Here is an 11,463-nt window from a genome sequence, read left to right on the forward strand (position 1 = left end):
CATGCCGGGTCAGGTCAAGTACATACCAAATATAGTTATGGACTTAGACATTAATCCAACAGTCTCCCACTTGGATAAGTCTAAAACTATTACTGAGTATGACTTCAAAACCTAACTGGCAATCGTAGCTCTTAAAGCCGCTGTCGAACTCTGACCTTGTCAATGACTTGTCCATTAGATAAGGGATCATATATTCCTCCATTCTAGATATCATATGGACTGAGACATGGATTATAATCATTCTCTCTATCCAATTGTTGTTTCCCGATTTTCGATTTATGATGACTGACTGATTGAACAAATCAAATCAGTCATGGCTTGGCCAAGCACTCACATGTGTCATCACTAAATCATCGAGGGGCCCACAGATATCGCTTTTATCCCGAAGGTAAAAGGAATGGATAAACTTCGACTCATATGGCTTGTTCTACTACTTGTTGAATCATACACAAAGGCACGTTTTATAACATCGAGTTACCAAATGCGTTTTCGTGCAATCAATGTATAACCAACTCATAGTAACAACTCATATCTCTAGGTTTGAAGAATATATGATATTATCGTCTCATGATCACTCGTGATAAAATCCATGAAGTGATTCAAATGAGCGCGGGTTGAATCCAATACTCAGAACTTATGAGCACTCATGAGTGTTGTAGCACCACTTTGTCCACCAACTTGGACCTCTACAAACCAACCCATGACAGTCTTGATTCATATCTACTTCCAACATATGACCGACCGTGGATGGTTTGAATAACTTAATCATTCAGGAAGAGCGACTTAGTTATTCTGGAAGTCAAAACATGCAAAGTGAAACACAAGAATAAATGAATCAAATATGGTATCAAACCCTATGAATATAAATAAACACTTTTATTTATCACCATACTGATTACTCATTATTCATTGTTTCGGTTTTATCAACTTTATACTTGAATTAAAAACACTAGTTGTCCCATGCTCCAAGCATGGACACTATGTTTTTCTTAAACAATAGCTTTGCCATACACCAAGTATGCACTCTATGTTTGTCTATGATCCTTACTTTGTGAAATAAACCAATTGAACATAATTTCAATGATTCTAATTTCACACTCCCAAATCCTTATTGAAAAATGTGAGAATTTCAAATTCCTATCATTTATCGAAATCTGTTTAGATTTTAAACTTATATGCACTGACCCTCCTGTAATGAATATGTACAAAGTCACAAAGACTTGTCAACAGTCATTATAAGGTATTCCAATGGAGATCAACTCCATGGAAACTAAGTCTCATATTCAAAGTACATTGCTTTGGACATGCTTCTTGCATTAAGTTTTCTAATCTTACACAGATAACTTCCACCTATGGAGACAACTCCATATTCTCATTTTGATTATCACTTCTGAATAAGAGATGCCTCTTTTCAGAATATGTCAATATGGTCCTTCCAAAATTAGCACTATACTTCCAACTGTCCCTGAGCAACCAATCTTTGGTAAACCTCAGATTGTCCTCGACAATTGCTTAATCATTTTAGTCATATCCAATTCTAGACCTTTTCCCTTCTTAATGCCTCTGGGCATTTGGAAAAATTTAGAAATGACAAATATTATAGCACATGCAATCGATCCTGTACCCAAAGCAAATGGTACACGATTCATGATGTCTCACATAAAGACATGATTCTCGACCAGTCTTTTGCTACAATATTTTTATTTGCCATGTTTTCAAAATTTGACTATGAAGAGGGATGTCGTAATCATAATCGAATTTTGAGAACGCAATATATAGAATTTCCTTAAGTTGAACCAATCCAACATGAAATTCATATATATATATATATATATATATATATATATATATATATATATATATATATATTCTTGACTAAAGATGATTAAGGTCTCAATCTAAGCCTTTAGAACTGAAATGAAGTATATCCTCTCCCTTATTTATAGCAAAACAACTTTTTCAATCCCTGCAGCCTCACGAATTGAAACTTTTGTTTTCTATAATTAACATTGCTAACTTGCAACACTAACAATAATTATCATGCTCCCACTAACATGATGATTATTAGCATAACACTTATGCTCCCACTAGCTTTGACATGTACTCAGAAATCAGCTGGACTTCTAGAAATCAATACTTTATTGACTTTCTTACCAAAGTTCAGATTTCTGATACGAGATGCTTTGATAAAACTTTATCAAAATCATACACCTTTCCTTAGATAGCATGCATGTGTGTCTAAACAATTTCAGAACTATGAAAAGCGATGCCATAATCATAGTCTCAATTGTTTAGACCTTTTGCCATCTGCTTCAAATCTACTTGGTGGAAGTGTTTCCTCACCATCATTTTCATGAATCGGAGAGAAACCTTATGACCCTTAGATTTTATGGTGTATGTGTTCTTATCCATGTGAATCGTCAAAACCATAGTTACAAGACAAGGATAATGACAAATCCAAACTCATATGGACTGAACTTATGCAATCTTAACTTCTTGCCACCTGGCAGTACAGGGCCTGCCATTGCTTCCAAGTTGTTATGCAACCAATTGAAAACTTTCAGAACTCCTATGCAAAGCCAACTTTAACTGGAATGGGCACAGAATATGTCAGCACGATAGGTTATAAACCTCAAGTCGTGTGCTAGTGAAGAACCTCAGGTTTTATTCTTGATTAGTTCTTGAAATTCTTTTTAGGATCTTTAAGACTCTCACTATCCTCTTGACATATAAGACTATCTTGCCAAATATTCAAGAGATAGTGCGGATTCTTTATCAAGACAAACACTTCACACAATTGGCCTTAGTTGGTCTTTGTTTTATCCAAAACATCACAACTTACCAATTTCAAATGTACAAGAGTAGGACACTTTTACTCTTACATTTAACAAGTGTTTTAAACCTTTCTTTAAAATATGTCACTCAAGTTACAATCTTGGAGTATGACTCTAAGAATTGTTTTGGAACGAAGTATGACTCATCTTCCTGATCTAACCATTTCAACAATTCATGACTCCTCTTCTTAGTCATAAGAATGCACTAAGATGACCTTTAGAGGACTAATTGTGATATGATTTCTAAATCCTTAAGATGATCACAAACATGATACTAAAGTACTCTCCCATCTTTTCAGATTTGAGAAACTTTTATCTTTCTGCCTAATTTGATTCTTCCCATTCGTTCTGCCATACATTGAGACTTTTCCAATGTTTCAGAATTATACTTAAACTTGTAAGTATAACCATATTTACTAAACTTTAGTAAATCAAATAGTCTTAACGAGCTTTGTGGTGGACATGACCAGTGCACAAGAATGTGTACTCGATCCCTTTAGTCCTTCACTTGACTCACACATCCATGTGAACAAGTAATTAGTCTTGATTTTCCAATGCTTGAAAGTTCTCATTCATCATACTATTCATCTTGCATGATTCCAAGTTTCGGTCCAATTGAAACTTGGGTGATGAGGAACTTTCCTGATTTGGTAAATTTAGACACTACCACAAATGAAAGAATCAAATCCATTTTCCAATATTGCTGTCAGTAGAATCATATAAGCAACAATTTTCCACAAATGTCATTGTAAGGATACTTCAAATAAATAAAATTAAACAATTTTCTTTTATTTTAAAACTTTGCGGAAAAACTTATCCTTATAATCCACATGGAAAATTGTTGTTATTTATTCCTTAGCAATATATCATAACTTCTTAAGCAACTGCTCAAAATTCTGATGCGATCGAAATCCACCTTCGCGATCAGAATCAGCATATACTTCCTTTAAGATTTCTCTCTATTCTTTGATTCTTAAAACATCAACATGTGACTCAGTCACATCATGTAATGAGGATCTCAGAATAGAACTTAACAGAGTTAGATAATGGGCTCTACCTGATGTAGAGTCAAACTTATTGACTTTAACATCCTTAGGTAAATTTGGCAGCTTTGCAATCAACGCCCCTTCCTTTGGCAAAATAAACATATGGACCCTTTGGTAATGGGACTATCTCAGACTTAGCCTTTCTCTTTACCACTTGGTCAATCGGGTTGACTATGGCCAATCCCTTTCCATTGGGAAGAGAATGCTTTTTCTGGATTTCTAGTGTCACCATTGTCACTGTCCATAAAGTTTTTGGGAAGTTGATCTTCTAATCAAATTTGCTTTACTATCGTTCCAAATCATTGCTGATTCAGCAGCACCAAGCAAATAGATATGATCATTAAGGTTCATGTCATAGTCTGTTTCATAGTAGTCCCAAAGGAACTCACTATGTGACTTAGAAAGTGATTGAATATCCAACTTTCTCAAGACTTTGACACCCAACTCTCTCGGCTTGTCAATATGTGACTTCATCTCTAAGATGTGATCACACATAGACCTTGCTTGCCATTAGGGCTTGAGTGACCTTGAACTTGTGGGTTAGGGAGAATAATTGGAGGAGGTGGAGGAAGAGAAGTATGACTTCCATGAGCCAAACTCGGGAAGTCATATTCATTAGGAAAGCTTGGTTTGGGAAGATCATTGTTGTCTAAACCAGACATCAACAATGGGAGAAATTCACGTAAAGTTGATTTAAGTCCTTAATATAACACCCAATATGATATATTAAGGCTAGGACCCAACAAACTATTTTATAACTTGGAAGAGGGATGCCGTAATCCAAGCTATAAAATATTTGAAGGTAGGTGAATGACGATTCACCAATTTCCACCAAGATAAACGAAATGTATTATTAGGTTTTAATTGGTTTTGAAACTCCTAGATTCTTTTGAGATTCATTGAACTTTTCAATGGCATGTTTCAATCTCGAGTGTGCCCTTCAGGTTTTGTGACTGGGATGTCGAGGATCACAAAACAAGGTGTGAAGTAACCATGCAAATATACTTGGTACCCTTAATATTTACCCCTCAATCGATGTGCCGGTTAACCACACACGCTCCAACGATACTATGATAAACATTAAGTTACCCTTTGCCTACCTTGTTAAGTCCAGGTTTGTGTGCCGGTTAACCACACACGCTCCACTAACAGCTTAAACAAAGTGCAAAGTGTAATTTCATGGATTAGCACCTTATTCACATTTTCCTAAGTAACTAAGATTGGGAATTTATAAGTGTTTAGTTACTTAGTATTTATCATTATACTTATAATGAAGGAAGAATTATAGTCCTTGTCATACCTGTTCGGCTAACGACCCTCCACCGGTCAAGGAAGCGGTGAGTGAGAGTGGACACCCATTAAACTGCCATTTTATAGGCAGTAACCTTATACCCCCCTTATAGACCGGCTTCGTGAATGAGGTCTACTAATGGTCAGACGACTTGCTCTTATACATATAATATATTAAACTTTTAATATTATAATAGTATAAGGGTGTATTTTAGACATTTAAAATACTTGGTGGTTTAATCTATTAATTAAACTAGACTTTTAATTTAATTAAACTCAAACCATATATTTATGGATTAATAATACTCTTTTAATTAAACGCTTTAATTAACTATTAATAAAGTCCATAAGAGTTAATTTGAACTATTCAACAAAACATCATAATTCCAATTATTAAACTCAAAATTAAAACCATTTAATTAATTGTTTAAGTTATGAACCCAAGTGTTTTAGAATTCAATTCTTTTTTTCATAAAAAACTTTTCTCAAATTCCAAAACTTGAGGGCAAGTTTTGTAATTCTTGAAAACCTTTGGATTCCATAACTTATGGAATTAATGGTGTTTTATGATGAAACTTTCCATGTTCCATAACTTAAGAACAAGTTATGGAATTCTTTAAAACATTAACACCAAATTTTGTAACTCCATAAAAACTTTGAATCAAATTTTTTTTTTTAAAAAAAACTTTCATATCCATAACTTATGGAAGTTTCAAAAACCCTTAAGATCACAACTTTAAAAAAAACTTTTGAGCTCCAAAATTTTATGACAAAATATGTAACTCCTTAAAACATTTAGATCAAACTTTTAAAACTAATAAAATAATCATATCATTTTATCTTTTACTAAATTTGACCTAATTCAACTCATATAACAAATGATTCAAATTTTACAAATAATTCGTTTTTCACAAAACAAGTAATTATCTTCAAATTTGACAAACGTCATGTTTTTTTTTCCTTTTTTTTCCAACTTGAAAATAAAACATTTGCATCAATATAACAGAAAACAACCCATGGCTCTGATATCACTGTTGGGTTTTGAGCATTCTAACACTCCTATGGTGTACATGCAACCCTATAAACCTTGGATCTATGTTTTCTCTATTATACATGCAAATATTAACTATTCCAAGGTTTCATCCTAACTAGCATATTATGAAGCACCTATACTACAAAGTTCTAGTTAGATGACATACCTTTTGATGTAGCTTGATGTCTTCAAGCTTTAAGAGCTTAGCCCCAATAGTGTGGAAGCCTCAAATGGAATCACAAATCACCAAAACACCTTGGAAGAACTTGAGAGAATATGTATGCACACTAAAATCGGCCCACTCTTATTTTCACACACTTGTGCCAATTTTGTGAGCCAAGGACCCCTTTATATATTATGGAGGATTAGGGTTACATCCATGTAAACCCTAATACCCATGACCTTTCATTTACATAGGATCCATGGGTTAAAAGCTCCATGGACCATCCATGAAAGCTTAGCCCAACCTAAACGAACTTCGCCCATTCCATATATATAAGAGTCCATATTTAGTTAGTTCTTTTTGATCACTTAATTAATTCTAAATTAATTCTTGATCAATACTAATTAAATAATATGATTCCATATTAATACATTAGAACTTATAATATATTAATATAAATCATAAATATACTATTCTCAAAAGACTATCCATATAAATTGTGTCGGTGAAGTGCAACCCAAATGGACCATGCCGGGTCGGGTCAAGTACATACCAAATATAGTTATGGACTTAGACATTAATCCAACACGCACTTGCAGCAAGTGTGGCAAGGGTCATGAGGGGCCCTGTTGGTCAGGGACGGTTTTCTACATGTGTGGAAAAGAGGGACACATCGTGCAGGAATATCCAATGGGATTTCAAGTTTACTATAACTGCAACCAGACATGCCACATGAAGGTTGAGTGTCCACAGCTTGCATCGAGGACGGTTTAGGCTCCTACTCCTGCAACCCTACGTATTACTGATGGTCGTTACAGGAAGGTTGAGGCCCCGAAGGCCCATAGGAGAGCTTTTCAGCTGAAAGCAGAGGAGGTCAGGGCAGCTCCGGACATCATTTCTAGTATGTGTTTCTTTATATTTCTGTCAATTTATTATGATGTTGCTCATATTAGGTACTTTTCTTGTGAACTTTGCACCTGCTTTTGTACTCTTTGACTCGGGTGCGAGTTGGTCCTTTGTGTCATCTTCCTTTTTTCATAGTTTTAGCATTCCACGTGACGCCTTGGATCAACTGTTGAGGGTATCTATAGATGATGAACATGCGGTCTCAGCTATTGATGTCTTCCGGAGTTGTGTGTTGGAGTTGGATATCCGATCGCTCTTATTCCTATTATGATGAGGTATGTTTGTGTTATTGTGGGTATTGATTGGTTGAGCCGATTTAGGGCTTTGATTGACTGTGAGCGGCAGTTGTTAATGGTTTGAGCCCAAAGTTAGGGAGTACTTACAATCTACAACAAGGGTACTAGGGTTGGCTCAACTTTCTGTTCTGCCGCCAGCGTGAGACAGTGTAAGAAGCATGGCTACATGGGTTATCTTACATGCATGATTGATACGTAGGATGATGGGAAGAACTCATTTATGATCTTTTATGTTCCAGTAGTGCATGACTTCCCATATGTTTTCCCTGAGGATTTACATGGTGTTCCTCCTGAGAGGCACGTGGAGTTCTGGACCGATCTGATCCCTAGTGCGGCCCCAACTGCCAAGGTGTCGTATAGCCTTGTGCCACCCGATATGCATGAGTTGTCCTCTCATCTTCAGGAGCTATTAGGCAAGGAGTTTATATGTCTGAGCAGTTCACCGTGGGGAGCACCGATCCTTTTTTCAAGAAAAAGGATGGTTCACACCAGATGTGTATCGATTACCGGGAGTTGAACAAACTGACAATAAAGAAGCACTATTTGTTGCCAAGGATTAAGGATATCTTTGATCAGTTTTAGGGAGCATCTTGGTTTTCCAAGATTGATTTGTGGTCTGGGTACCATCAAATGAGGTTTTGAGAGGAGGATATATAGAAGACGGCCTTTCGGACTCATTATGGGCATTATGAGTTCGTGGTGATGCCTTTTGGGCTCACCAGTGCACTGGCAACATTAATGGATCTCATGAATCGGGTGTGTAGGCCTATGTTGGACTGGTTAGTGATTGCTTTCATCGATGATATTTTGGTCTGTTCAAAGACCAGGGAGCGGCATGAGCAACATCTTCATGAGATTCTTGGAGTTCTACGGGTAGAGAAGTTGTATGCCAAGTTCTCCAAATGTGAGTTCCGGTTGCATGAGATTCAGTTTTAGGGACACCTCGTGTTGGAAAAGATGTCTAAGCCCATAACTATAATTGGTATGTACTTGACCCGATAGTAGCATGGTCCATTTGGGTTGCATTCATCAAAGCAATATGTTAGGAAGGATATCTGGGTAAGAGGTTAATTATGATTTATTAATATATTATAAGTATAATATATTAATTGAGGAATCATATTATTTAATTAGTATTGATCAAGAATTAATTTATGAATTAATTTAGTGATCAAAAGAGACTAATTAGAATGATACATGAGAGTTGGGCTAAAGATCCATGATTTGATTTGTGATGGGCTAATGGGTTAATCCATCAAGTGGTTATCCAAATCAAATGGATGGGTCATGGGCTAATGTGTATGGATTAGGGTTACACATGACCCTTGATATTCCACACACACACACACACACACACACACACACATATATATATATATATATATATATATATATATATATATATATATATATATATATATATATATATATATATATATATATGTATATGTATATGTATATGTATCTATAAGATTGAAATTGGTTACACCTTGCACTCCAAGAAGTAGAACCGATTTTAGAGTCTCCATAATCTCTCTATATTCCTCCTAAATTGTTCTTGGTGTTTTGTGATTCCATTTGAGGCATTCACACTATTGGTGCTAAGCTTTCTTGAGGCCAAGTTATTCAAGCTACTACACAAGGTAATATTCTAACTAGTTTTTATGATTCAAATATCACCTTGCATGCTAGTTTAGGTTTCATGCTTTGGAAAAATTGTTTATTGCATGTATAATAGAGAAAACTTAGATCCAGAGCATTAGGGTTGTATGTGCACCATAGGAATGTTAGATTACATCAAACCCAATAGTGGTATATGAGCCTAGGATGTTTTCTATTGCATTGATGCAATTGTGTAATTTTCAAAGCTGAAAAAACTGCATTTTGGGATTCTGCCAGGGCCAACTGGCCGAGTTCATCATTGAACTCGACGAGTTGGATGATGTTTTCCTTGAACTCGATGAGTCATTTATGGCACTCGACGAGTTGATGCATCTGTTGGCAGGATTTTTGAGTTTTTGGCCTGTTTTGGATTAGGAACATTACCACAAACTATTTTGGTTTATAAAATTCGATTTTAATGATATGGTAATCTTAATCCCCGTCCAATAATATGATGCTTGTTAAATTCTAAAATAACTACATGATTTTTGTGAAATACCAGTTATTTGTAAAATTTGAAACTATCTTGAATATGAATCGAATTAGGTCAAATTGGTAAAGGTTCTTCATATCATAATTGGACTAGTTAATTTGATCCATAAGTGTTTCTTGGAGAGTTCCATAACTTGTCCTCAAGTTATGGAATGTGAAAAGTCACATTATTCATGAAACATTAATTTTCATAAGTTATGAAATACCAAAGGTCTTGTAAAGTTCATAACTTGTCCTCGAGTTATGGAATTGGAAAGGTCTCATTTATGCAACTTTAAAATCCATAAGTTATGAATTTCAAAAGTCTTGACAAGTTACAAAAATTTCCCTCACGTTTTGGAACTTGAAAAGTTACATTAATGAAACTTTAATTCCAAACCCTAGAATTTTAAAAGTTTAAAATTCAACCCTTATACTATTATAACATTAAAGTTTAATACTTATATATATGTATAAGACAAATCAGTCTTACCGTTAGTAGGCCTCATTCACGAAGCCGGTCTATAAGGTGGTATAAGGTTACTGCCTATAAAATGGTGGTTTAATGGGTGTCCACTTTCACCCACCGCTTCCTTGACTGGTGGAGGGTCGTTAGCCGAACGAGTAGGATAGAACACTAATTCTCATTGATAAGTATAATGAAAATTATTAAAGTAACTAAACTTTTATAAATTCCCAATCTTAGTTACTTTAGGAAAAATGTGAAAATGGTGCTATTCCATGAAATTGCACTTTATACCTTGTTAAGTCGTTAGTGGAGCGTGTGTGGTTAATTGGCACACTAATTTGGGACTGACAATGTGTGGTAAAGGGTAGCTTGGTGCTAATCATGGATCAATGGAGCGTGTGTGGTTAACCGGCACATTGATTAGGTGATTTGTAACATCGAGAGTACCAAGCTAATTTCCATGGTTATTCACACCTTTTTTGTGATCCTCGGTATCCCAGTCACAAACTTGAAGGGCATAATCGAGATTTAAACATGCCATTGAAAAGTTCAATGAATCTCAAAAGAATCTAGGAATTTCAAATTCATTTAAAACCTAATCTTCAATTTCATTTTTCATGGTGGAAATTGGTAAATCATCATTTACCTACCTTCAAATATTTTGCAATTGGATTACGGCATCCCTCTTCCGAATTGTAAAATATTGTGTTGGGTCCTAGCCTTAATATTCCATTTTGGGTGTTATATTAAGGATTCTTATCTAATCTAAACTTGGTCTTTCTTTTTAGATGTCTACTTCAAACAATGCTTCCAACCTAATCCCTTCAGGCTCTTTCTCCCTCATGAACCTATGTGGGAGGGTCATTTTCGATGGCTCGAACTTCAATGACTGGATTCGAAACATCCGAATGGCTATTCGCTATGAGGACAAAGAATATAACCTAGATAAAGAGCTTAAGGAGATTGATGTCACCATTGCTACTCCCGAATAGATTACTGAATATACTACTCATGAGAGGGATGCGACAAAGGTGTTGTGTCTAATGATTGCTACCATGACTGCTGAGCTGCAGAAGTATTATGAGGACTACTATCCTTATGAAATGCACCAGGACTTGATGGAAAGGTACCATCAAAGTGCTCGGTAGGAGAGGTATGAGATCATTGCCTCCATGATCACGACCAAAATGAAGGATGGAGAGTCCATCGCGGCCCACTTGCAAAGGATGCAAAGGTAGGTGGACCGTTTGCTAAAGCTAAATGTCAATTTCGATGAAGAATTGGCAATTGACA

The sequence above is a fragment of the Lactuca virosa genome, chromosome 7, assembly GCF_052849685.1.
Source record: "Lactuca virosa cultivar CGN04683 chromosome 7, Lactuca_virosa_CGN04683_v6, whole genome shotgun sequence".
Lineage (NCBI taxonomy): Eukaryota > Viridiplantae > Streptophyta > Magnoliopsida > Asterales > Asteraceae > Lactuca > Lactuca virosa.